Source organism: Lytechinus variegatus, chromosome 2 (genome assembly GCF_018143015.1).
Source record: "Lytechinus variegatus isolate NC3 chromosome 2, Lvar_3.0, whole genome shotgun sequence".
In the NCBI taxonomy this organism is placed as follows: domain Eukaryota; kingdom Metazoa; phylum Echinodermata; class Echinoidea; order Temnopleuroida; family Toxopneustidae; genus Lytechinus; species Lytechinus variegatus.
Window position 1 is genome coordinate 49,628,817 of NC_054741.1, and position 12,298 is coordinate 49,641,114.

Here is a 12,298-nt window from a genome sequence, read left to right on the forward strand (position 1 = left end):
GGATATTCCATACATTCAAAACAGTATTCTGTGTACACTCATGATCCTACTTGTAGAATTTCTAACAATCATCCCGGGGTTTATCAAACAGTTGTCATAAATCTTGCATTTCTTTGCAAATATGCAATCAATATTTGTGACTGATTGCTAGCTAAGTTTCTTGCAACACCAAATCATTTTTATAAAAAAAACTTCCTCTAGTCTGTTAACACTGCTTTCAGTTCATTGTTTAACTGCACTGAAAATATTTTTGATTGAAAAGAATCAGTGTGAATTATTGACAATTAGGCAAGTATGATTCTGACCATGTTAACAATTTTTTTTTGGGGGGGAGGGTTGATCATTTTTTCCTTGCATAAATTTGAAATCAATGATCCCACAAAAGTATGCTGATGAAAGATAGTAGAAGTCATGGAAAAGATATATAGATGATCATTTTGAGGTATGAATTCTTTTGAAGATATTAAGGAAGAATAACGCTCTCCATATGCCCCCCACATTCAAAATATAACTAATGAGCAAAGACAGTTGGTCGTCAATTTGGGTGGTGTCCCACGCATGCTTATCTGTGTGCAGTGCACGTGACCTTCAGGATTGAGTTAATTTTTGTCTCACCTGCATAGCAGAGTGAGACTATAGGCGCCGCTTTTCTGACGGCGGCAGGGGCGTCAACATCAAATATTAACCTGAGGTTAAGTTTTTGAAATGACATCATAACTTAAAAAGTGTATGGACCTAGTTCATGAAACTTGGCCATAAGGTTAATCAAGTATTACTGAACATCCTATTAGAGTTTCATGTCACATGACCAAGGTCATTGAGGGTCAATGAACTTAGACCATGTTGGGGGAATCAACATCAAAATCTTAAAGGAGAATGAAACCTTTGTAACAAGATCGCTTGTGTGAAAACAGAAAAATCAAAGAAACAGATAAACGAAAGTTTGAGAAAAATCTGACAAATAATAAGAAAGTTAAGAGCATTTGAATATTGCGATCACTAATGCTATGGAGATAGCGAATTGGCAATGCGACAAAGATGTGTGATGTCACTTGTGAACAACTCTCCCCATTACTTTAGTATATATTTCACTAGAATTGCCTCTTTTATCACATCTTTCCATAAATCATGTGTTCTGTCTACATGAGGGCATGTAATACATATTTTTTTAAGAATACATCATGGTTAAAGAGTTTGTATCGTAACAAAAAGCAAAAAGAGACATTTTGAGGGTATTTTATAGTCCACCAAAGGGAAAGTTGTTCATCAGTGACATCACACATCCTTGTCGCATTGCCAATGTGAGGATCTCCATAGCATTAGTGATTGCAATATTCAAATGCTCATAACTTTCTCATTATTTGTCCGATTTTTCTCAAACTTTCTTTATTCTTATTCTTTGGTTTTTCTGTTTCTACACAAGCCTATTTGTTCCAAAGGTTTCATTCCCCTTTAACCTGAGGTTAAGTTTTTGAAATGTCATCATAACTTAGGAAATATATGGACCTAGGTCATTAAACTTGGACATAAGGTTAATCAAGTATCACCAAACATCCTGCATGAGTTTCACATCACATGACCAAGGTCAAAGGTCATTTGGGGTCAATGAACTTTGGCCGATTTGGGGGTATCTATTGAATTACAATCAAAACTTTAAAAGTTTTTGGGTCTGATTCATGAAACTTGGAAATAATAGTAATCAAGTATCACTGAACATCCTGTGCAAGTTTCAGGTCACATGATCAAGGTCAAAGGTCATTTAGGGTCAATAAACTTTGGCCGAATGGGGGTATTTGTTGAATTACCATCATAACTTTGAAAGTATGTTGGTCTAGTTCATAAAACTTGGACATAAGAGTAATCAAGTATCACTGAACATCCTGTGCGCATTTTAGGTCACATGACCAAGGTCAAAGGTCAATGAACTTTGGCAATAATGGGGGTATTTGTTGAATTACCATCATAACTTTGCAAGTTTATTGATCTGACTTTTGAAACTTGGACATAAGAGTAATCAAGTATCACTGAATATCCTGTGCAAGTTTCAGGTCACATGATCAAGGTCAAAGGTCATGTGAGGTCAATGAACTTTGGCCACATTGGGGGGATTTGTTGAATTACCATCCTATCTATATACAGTAAACTGTATTGGTCTAGTTCATAAAACATGGAAATAAGAGTAACCAAGTATCACTGAACATCTTGTGCGAGTTATAGTAGTTTTCAAAGTCAGCACTGCTGCTATGTTGAATCGCGTGATGCAGGTGAGACGGCCAGAGGCATTCCACTTGTTATTCTGTTGGTTCATTCTAACACCAGTTTAAGGTGCACTATCAACAGCCTTTAAGTCCATTTGAAACAGTTTCCTCCATTATTCATATTCATAATGAGAACTAAAACATAATCTACAATCATGGTCATTTGTATTCTCTCACAGGACAATATTTTTTCAAATATTTTTAGCTTTGTGTTGATTATGAGATGAAGTTGGATATTTTGCTTGTAAGTTTGTATTAAAGGTCAAGTCCACCTCAGAAAAATGTTGATTTGAATCAATAGAGAAAAATCAGACAAGCACAATGCTGAAGATTTCATCAAAATCGGATGTAAAATAAGAAAGTTATGACATTTCAAAGTTTCGCTTATTTTTAACAAAATAGTTATATGAACGAGCCAGTTACATCCAAATGAGAGAGTTGATGATGTCACTCACTATTTCTTTTGTTTTTTATTGTTTGAATTATACAATATTTCAATTTTTACGAATTTGATGATTAGGACCTCCTTGCCTGAAGCACAAAATGTTAAAATAATGGAATTCCACGTGTTCAGGGAGGAATGAAACTTCATTTCACATGACAATGACGAGAAAATCAAAATATTTCATATTACAAACAATAAAAAACAAAAGAAATAGTGAGTGAATGACATCATCGACTCTCTCATTTGGATGTAGCTGGCTCGTTCATATAACTGTTTTTGTGAAATGAAGCAAAATTTTGAAATGTCATAACTTTCTTATTTTACATCCGATTTTGATGAAATTTTCAGTGTTATGCTTGTTGAATTTTTCTCTTTTTATTCAAATCAAGTTTTTGTTGGGGTGGACTTGTCCTTTAAGTTAATGTACTATTGATAGGCTGATTTGGAGGCTTATATCAAATATCTAAAGATATAAATTTAAAGTTTGCATTGTATTTTCTGTAATTATGATCGGTTTTTCAGACCTGCATGTAATCAATGCAATACGTTTCAAATGACCGTAACATTGGCGTCTGCTATCATTGTTAAATATTGAACTTAAAGTTGCTTTATTTTCTATTTGAGTTGTGCACATAGTATTGATATGTTGAATGTTTTTCTTGTTCAATTTTTCAAATCTAATATACATGTATATAAGGAGAACAATTTTATATCTATATATTATATATACACACGGTACACTATATGTATATTGTAAGATATAGGGATTATGATTGATTTAATTGTTTTCTTCTACTGAATTCCTCACGAATGTCTACGTAATAAGACAACATTCACAAAATGAAACATTTTAAAGTTTAGTTGCATTAGCTGCATTTACTGACATTGTAAAAGTGCCACTACACTAATTTCCTTAATTCTATAGCTATTTTTATTCTTTATATCTATTTTATGTATGTAAATTTTGATTGATATTTCTTTGCAAAATATTCATCAGTCCAGTCTCAGGCCTGGGACTCTCACATTAAGGATTCTTGTGCATCCCCGTCCCCCCCAAAAAAAAAAAAAACTTTCTCACGCCTGTATCACAGCCTATACCCATTAGATATACACAATTCCTGGTGGGTGTTTCATAAAGCTGTTCTTAAGTTAAGAGCGACTTTAAGAACGACTGGTGATCCTTTCTTACGCGTAAACCATCGCCAATGAACATTTTGGTTGTATGTCATTTACCACAAGAAAGCATCACCAGTCGTTCTTAAAGTCGCTCTTAACTTACGAACAGCTTTATGAAACACCCACCAGGTAGTCACACGCCAGGGGGCTGTTTCGTAAAGCTGTTCGTAAGTTAAGAGCAACTTTAAGAACGACTGGTGAAACTTTCTTACGCGCTAATCCATTGGCAGTGAACATATTGGTGCATGCCACTCAACACAAGAACGGATCACCAGTCGTTCTTAAGTTGCTCTTAACTTTCGAACAGCTTTATGAAACACCCACCAGGGGGCCGTTTCATAAAGCTGTTCGTAAGTTAAGAGCGACTTTAAGAACGACTGGTGAACCTTTCATACGCGCTAAACCATCACCAATAATATACTTTTTACCACAAGAAAGGATCACCAGTCGTTCTTAAAGTCGCTCTTAACTTTCGAACAGCTTTATGAAACACCCACCAGGTCCCAGTTTCCTGCCCGAAAGATCATGCATCGCTGGTCTTCGAACCTGGCATCTCTAATTTCACAAAGTCACAATCAGCATGAATAATTTTCACATCGTTGTTCTTTTTATTTGCCTTTTATGACTTGTTCAGAAATTGACTTCCTTTGTTATACTTCAAAATGTGCATTACACAAATGTATGTGTACACTAAATCGTGCCTAAGAAGAAGAAGGGGAAATGGTTCAGAATAATCACATTCAGGGAGATAATAACATATAGGCTCATTAAATTAAGAGATCATATTAATGACATTATTTATTAAATTCATCCATACCACCCACCCAGATACATGTATGTTCTCAATAAACTTTAAAGGTATACTCTGGGCTGAAAATGATTACATCTATTAATAGATAGAGTAAAATTCACCGAGAAAATGGTGAAAATTTCATCAAAATCTGATCACAAATGACAAAGTTTTTGATTTTTTTTAGTTTAGCAATATTTGTGAAAACACTAATATGCATGTTATGAATATTCATTAGGTGGGCTGATAATGTCATATCCCCTCTTTTCAGCCTGGAGTATCCCTTTAACTCTCTGTAAGAAAGTCTGTTGGGATGACGAGAAAAAATTATGCCCCAAACATTTAAATGGAGAAATGATTATTTTTTCTAGAATGGTCATAATTCTGATTTGATTCATTGTATTTGATACAAGTGCAAGTGAAAAATGTGTGTATTTTCTTGAGATTTAAAGATTTAAATCTGGCTAAAATTTCAAGTTACATGTGGTATATATCCCATTACTGTGTTGGTCAGATCATGCTTTGGGGAGGCCACTTAATTAGATAATTTTACTTTTGTATGTGCACTGTTTGTGCAACATTCCTTGTTTTAATATTCTTTGAACTAAATGAATGAAATAAAACAAATAGCATTTCTTTTACAAAGTTATAAGATTTACAATCCCCAACATGAAAAACAGCATAGGTTGTAATTTTCATTGTATTTGTATCAGATATAATTTTCATATTATTCTTCATTTTGTTTCTATTCACTCAGATATTTTGTGCATATATCGTTATCCCTCCACATTCAGATGTGCCTGATGACAGAATGAATGTTCAGGTAGTTATAGCCTCAACGAAATGAGATGTGATTCCATGTATCTATATACATACTGTTCGTTGCAAAAAAAACAAAACCGAGATTAATCTATGATTTATCATAACTTAATCACAAATACAATAGACGAATGACCTACCAATGTAAAATCTGACATCTGATATCACTGAGATTATTCCCCATTTACGCATGAGCAAAAACAATTTGAAGAACGGATACCAAAAACTCATTTAGCGGGGGGTATCTAAATTTCAAAAAGAAAATCACATGCCTAAAAAGTTCAATATCTGCTCTTTTTATTTGATAACTTAATCACAATTTTTTTGTGTGTGGGATGCAGTATATAAATGCAATGGATAAATCTTCAGTTGAATAGTGTAAGGTTTATCATGTTCATAATCTCAATATATATTGTGTTTGTTGTATTTTTAAGAATTTTTTGAACTTCATTGGTGGAATATGGTGAGATATTGCTTAACACAGGCAGCTAAGCACTGGCCCTAATGCTGGTAGATAGAAAGCAAGGTTACACAGTACTTCAAATGTCAAGCATCAGGAACTCGATTTATGACTTCTCTGAAAACGTAGACTCATGTATTTGATATTTTCCTCCAAACGCATCAATGTATTGTTTTGATGGTTCTGTTTATCATGATTACTGAATTTTGTTTTCCTTATCAATGCATCAAGCATGTAGGAAGTTTCCTGTCATTTGAATGCATTTGTAGTATAATTCTTCAGAGTTTGTGCTGAAGAAAGTATATAGGTAGAGTGAGATCTATTGCGTGTATTGAAACCATTTTTTTTTCCAAAGCTATCCTGCAAAGATATTGTAAATGTCTAACATTTTTGTTCTTGCTCGTTTTCTGGTATCCCATCTTCTTTTTTTGTTCAAATTCCTCTTCTACAATGCAATGAGACAAAAAAATATTTAAATGGGAGTGAATTAATAAAGAAGCACTAATAATATTCAAATTTCTTCATGTGAATTTATTTTGTAGTTTGTGATTTCACAGATATTTAAGCCATTATTAATTAGTTATGGAGGAAGTCTGCCTTGTGTATGTCAAATCAAAGAAAATAATCTCTGGCCTATTGAAAGAATAGTATATGTCATTTAGGTAGGAAATATAAAAATGATACTAATGGCCATTTATATTGTGCCATCTATCTAGTAATCTCTTTTGAGGCCGCTATCATTTTTACCCCAGCCTTTAGCTCAAGCAGCCTTCCAGCGCTCAGTGCATTTCAAGGAATTAATCCTGGGGCCCGTTGCATAAAACTTTTGCCATGAACTTGGGTTGAGTGCAGCACTATGTGGTTAAATTTCTTGCTGAAATATACATGTAGTCAGGGCATCTTGAATGTTTAAAATTGATGATTTGTGAGACATCACGTATGTAATATTATATTCCCCCTCTACTTCTAGAGACTCAAGAGAAATATGTCAATATATAGATGGAAATAGAGGAGTGAGCGAGCAAGGAAACAGAATTTGAATAATTTACATTAAGTCATGTATTACAGTCGCCTCGATTAAACCAACTCCGTACTGACTGATGGTATGTCGTTGGTAGTGACAAAAAAGCTTTTATCGATCTAGAGCCCTGGAGGGGCATTCAAACATATTGCTGTACACACGCGTGACAAAAAAACACTTTTAAAGGGGTTATTTTCAGTTTTGGACGTGGGCTGTGCGTGCACTTTTTAACCCTATCTAGGCCGGGGGGCCTCGGAACGAATCGCGCGATATTTTCGCCGTGCGAAATTTTTTGGCCACGCTCGCTGACTTTTTACTTTCAAGTCTTGCGCAACTTTTGAGACCGATTTCGCGTCACCCGGGTACGTGGTCCCGAAAATACGCAACATTATGTAAGTACATATCAGACCGAAACTTGCTCAAAAACGTGATTTCGTGTACAAAGTCAATGCAAATTGTGTTTTCAACCAAAATTCATAAATGTATGATTATTTTTAGTTTTGCTAGTCTAAATGTATTCATTTTATGCTTTTTGTGATCACAGAAGAGTCCCCAACAAATTTCATTGAAAAAACAATGAAAAACAAAAGGTAAAAAAAACAGAAAAATACATAAGAAATTTCAAAAAACAATATAATACATAAAGAAAATGATTTGATATCACAATTTTTTTCATGTACACTTGCTAAGGACACCACAAAGAGTTTCTATACCAAAAATTAGTACATTTGGAGCTCTATTTAGGGAGTTAGAGGAAAAAGTATGATTTTGCATACTAATTATGCATAAATTAGCATAATCACTTAATAGCGTTTCGCATGAAATAAATTACTATACAATCTTGTAGATAATGTCCCAGGCAACCCGTGTGCCAATTTTCGGCGCGGTCGACGGCCGAGATCTCAGGGGGGCCTGGGAGGCCTCCCCCCCCCGCCCATAGGAACTCCCAAAATACCCCGGCCTAGATAGGGTTAAGGGTATCAAAAACAAAGATTTTTTTTAAAAGGGGTAGTTTTGAAAGTCTGGTCAAAGGTCAATTGAAGGGTCAAATGTTTTTAGGGTATTTTTTTTTTCCAAAGCTTTTTTTTTACAGTCAGTCGGCAGGTCCCAAGAAAGTGGCTTCTTTCATCCAAGTGATATTCATGACTTGAGATGTTTTGCATATTTAATGAGCTTGATGCGGACAAAAACACCTCTTTTCATTCGGTCATTGCTGCTCTAATTGTCCATCAAATTTCATGATTTCTGTATCATTGTAAAGGAGAAGAATCATTCTTTTAGGTCATGTGTTTGAATTTATTCAAAGATTTTGTAATAGAAGTTAAAATTTTGATCTAAAATATGCTACAAAATAAATATTTTCACCTGACAAAAGCTGCTATTTTCACACTTTATTTTTGTTTGAGCCCAAATAATTTTTAGATCATGATAAAGCTGAATATATATGCTTTAATATGGCAAAGGTTTCAAAATAAGAATTGGTTTAATCAGGTCAAGATCACACTTTTCATTGGCCAAGTATAAAAAGCAGCTTGAAAACAAGAATACTGCACTCTGATTGGTCAAAAAGACCACACACTGGCAAATTCCAACGGTTCCAGTGCCTGGGTTCATGGGAAGGTCACACTACCCATGTGGTAATCTCCTCGAATTACCCGCGCCTGTTGTTCTGTGAACCTTATCCAGCCAATCAGAACTCTGGATTTCATGCATGTACAAAATTTCAGAAATCTTGTCTTTTACCTTGGTGGGAAAAGTGTGATCTTGACCCGATTAAAAGGTGCCGCATATCAAGAGTGGCATTGTGAGAAAGCACAGAAGTTCAGCTTTATGGTGATGTATATATCATTGAGGCTCAAAATAAAAAGTTTTGCACAAGAAAACAGAGGAAGAAAATTCAGTTTTGAGGCACATTTTCAGGCCAGAAATTTACTTATCAAAATATTGTATACAAAATAATGACAAATATGAAAGAATAAAATTTACTCTATCTGATGGTGCAATAATATTTCATTTAACTTGAAGTTAAAACAGGTAAATTCTTAGAGAAAGAAAATCTCACGAATCACAAGATTTTGCAAGGAGGATTCAGCCGCATCAGGATTCAGATGATTTGGATGAATCTGGCCTTTTTTCTCATTAGCATAGGGACCTGCGGTCTGACAGTGTTAGACTAGCCAAACGTGTTTAGGGTATGTTTTTTCCCTAAGCTTTTTCCCCAGGGTCATATTCTGGCGACGACTTGTTTAGGGGCCAAAGTGTGTAAATAAAGCCTGCGAAAAATTTGTTTAGGGGGTTACTTTGCAAACATAGAAAAACCCGTTTAAGGGGTGTTTGGAAATAATTTGGCCACATGTGTGTACAGCAATACATTTGACTGTACCCATCTTCTTACGTGTCGAAATAGCCCAGTCTATTTAAGTCACCTCCCTGTATAATATATTGGAATGCAAAGAATCAGTCACAAAATAAAGTTTATGGATACAACTTATTAGAGAGAAAAAAACATTTTAATTTTTGTACCAAATTTTTGTGTAATAATTCAGTTTGACACTATAAAACATTGGCAGCATATATTAACTTAAACATTTAAACATAATTCTTTATTACAAATATATCTTTCAAACCTAATTTGTGCTCTAATTATGGCACCAGCAATAACTTACATGACCCTTCATTTAGATAAGCCAAGCTTGTTAATAATAAATAAATAATCCTTAGAAGAGGTATGGAGTCATCCGCAAATATGAGAAAAGTTATTCTGCATTCACAAATTAATCAAGGAAGGTGTCTTCAGCCAAAGTTAAAAAGTTCATTCAATTGAGGAAATTTAATAAAATTTGAATTTTAGGTAAGATATGTTGCATTAATATCCATTGTTACTGCCACTGGTGACATTTAGTCATCATTACTATTATCATTAGACATGCATTTATGCGCACATCCAACATCCCACAGACATCATAATACTATCAAACATATCGCCAAACGGAAGTGGAAAGAGCACCTACACTGCACATAATATGGAATACAGTCACATATTCGGGAGTCAACCTCCAGAAAGTCTGCAATCGCCAAGTCAAAGCAAATATTTTGTCCGATTTAAGAAAATCTTGTACAAATGACGTCTCCTAAGTTGAACTTGTCTTTATATCAAACATTTTTTTTGTGGTTCAGTGAGGTTGATTTGGGTGATATTATTTATTTCTGTCAAAACCTTATTCAAAGTGAAACATGATTACTGTTCTTATTCCAAAGTCGTAAGATAAAAAGACTAGGGGCTATTACATAGAGAGTAAGTACAGTAATGTTGCCATTATCGTAACTATAATTGCCATGAAATCCTTGATTCTGATTGGCTACTGAGCCCTGTTATCAGTGTTTGCTCCGTCCTTAGTGTACTCCTTCATACTTCAAGAAATCCAACAAAAAAATAAGCAAAGGAAATACAAGACACATTACTGTAAAAAGCATGAATGCATGCCTAAACAAATTTTACTTTCTACAAAGTATGACTTTCTGTACCCTCAATTTCACATGCCTATTCATTTTATTGATTAAAATCATCAATGAAGGATTCATGAAATTACATAAGAACAAAAATCTGGACTCTGAATACCTAAATTTCCCAAAATTTCATACAATGGACCAAATTACCATTTCAAAAAGGGATGTTTTTAAAATGTGATCATCTCTGAATCTTGTTTGAAGCCTGCCACACAATACTTCTTAGAAAGTTACCAGATTAGACTCCATGGAAACTCAACTGCGTTCACAGGTTGCATTACATATCATCAGCATGATATGGATTCCTATCTGGTGGGTGTTTCATAAAGCTGTTCGTAAAGTTACGAACAACTTTACGCACAACTGTAACATGTTCTTAAGTCATAACTCAATTACATAGGGATATCACAGAGCACATGAAAGGATAGCCAGTCGTGCGTAAAGTCATTCGTATCTTTCGAACAGCTTTATGGAACATCCACCAGGTCCATTATGCTGAGAATGACCAAAGGGACTCCAAATTTTACTTGCACTTGCACCCTTACATGTTCTTTTGGTTTTAAATGTACGTGAGCCAACCAAAATCCATCCCTTCAACACCTCCATTCCCACTGCTCACAACTTATATCATAATGTGAAATATCATACTGAGCAAAGGAATGAAGAGTAACATGTAAGTGAATACATAAGTTGGCTATCGCAAGCTTCCTTGTACGAATCATGGCAACTGAGCGATTCATCGATTTTAATGCCATCCATCAAAACAGGCTTCCACCGGAACAAAATTTCAATTTCAGTAATCCTGTATATATTTCATGCCTTAAAGAAGATATTTTACTTGTTTAGACTTTCATAAATTTCAATTTCAGTAACCCTGTATACATTTCAAGCCTAAAAGATACTTGTTTAGACTTCATGCAAAATGCCATAACATACACTTTGATCACGAGTGTGGGCAGATCTAAAATCCTGTGACAACTGGTACCAGTTACTCCACATGGATGTGTAGAACGATGGCGGGATTTGTCTGAGTGATAATAGTCTTTGGATGTTATTACATGTACAAAATTATATCATGGGAAGCCATGATATGAGAATGCAGTGTAACAGAGGAGCATCTTAATTAGTCCTGAGCCAATAAAACATACTTTACAGCGCTATTAGACAGAACACTTCAAGTCTATGGCCCGTGTTCTGAAGTCGGGTTTAACTTAAACTCAGGTTTAAAGTTGTGGTTTAACTATGGAAAGCCAGTTGTTACATGAATCTATAACAGTAGAGGTTCAATGTATCAGCACATTGACTCCCAAAACATCATTAACCACCTGGAAAGGATAAGTATGACAGTTGTCTTCACCATTAAAAATTTAGTAAAGAGCACAGTAAACATGAGAAGCATTCAATGTAAACCAAATTTTGAAATGTTTGGCTTCCCATAATTTTAGCACAGAGTTAGACCATGGTCTAAGTTAAACCTGACTTCAGAATACAGACCTATGAGACAAATCTCCTATGCTGTGAAGAGTCTTTCTATTCCTAGATCTTCTTGGGTAGTACTTTGTCAAACTGGATGGGAGTCCATGAGATGTGTCTACAACACGCTATGCTGAGAAGAGTCATAATATATCTAAAGGCGACCGCACACCTTATGATTGGTCGGCAACCCGATTTCAGAATAAAATGTAGTAGAAATTGATGCTAATATTGAGACTTGGAATATCTCACTGTGTAACGTTCTAAATCATAGTAAGAATACCTATGTTACCTATGCTATCATCCTCAGAATAAAAGCGAGTTAAAATCTAGTCGTAATGACATCAAA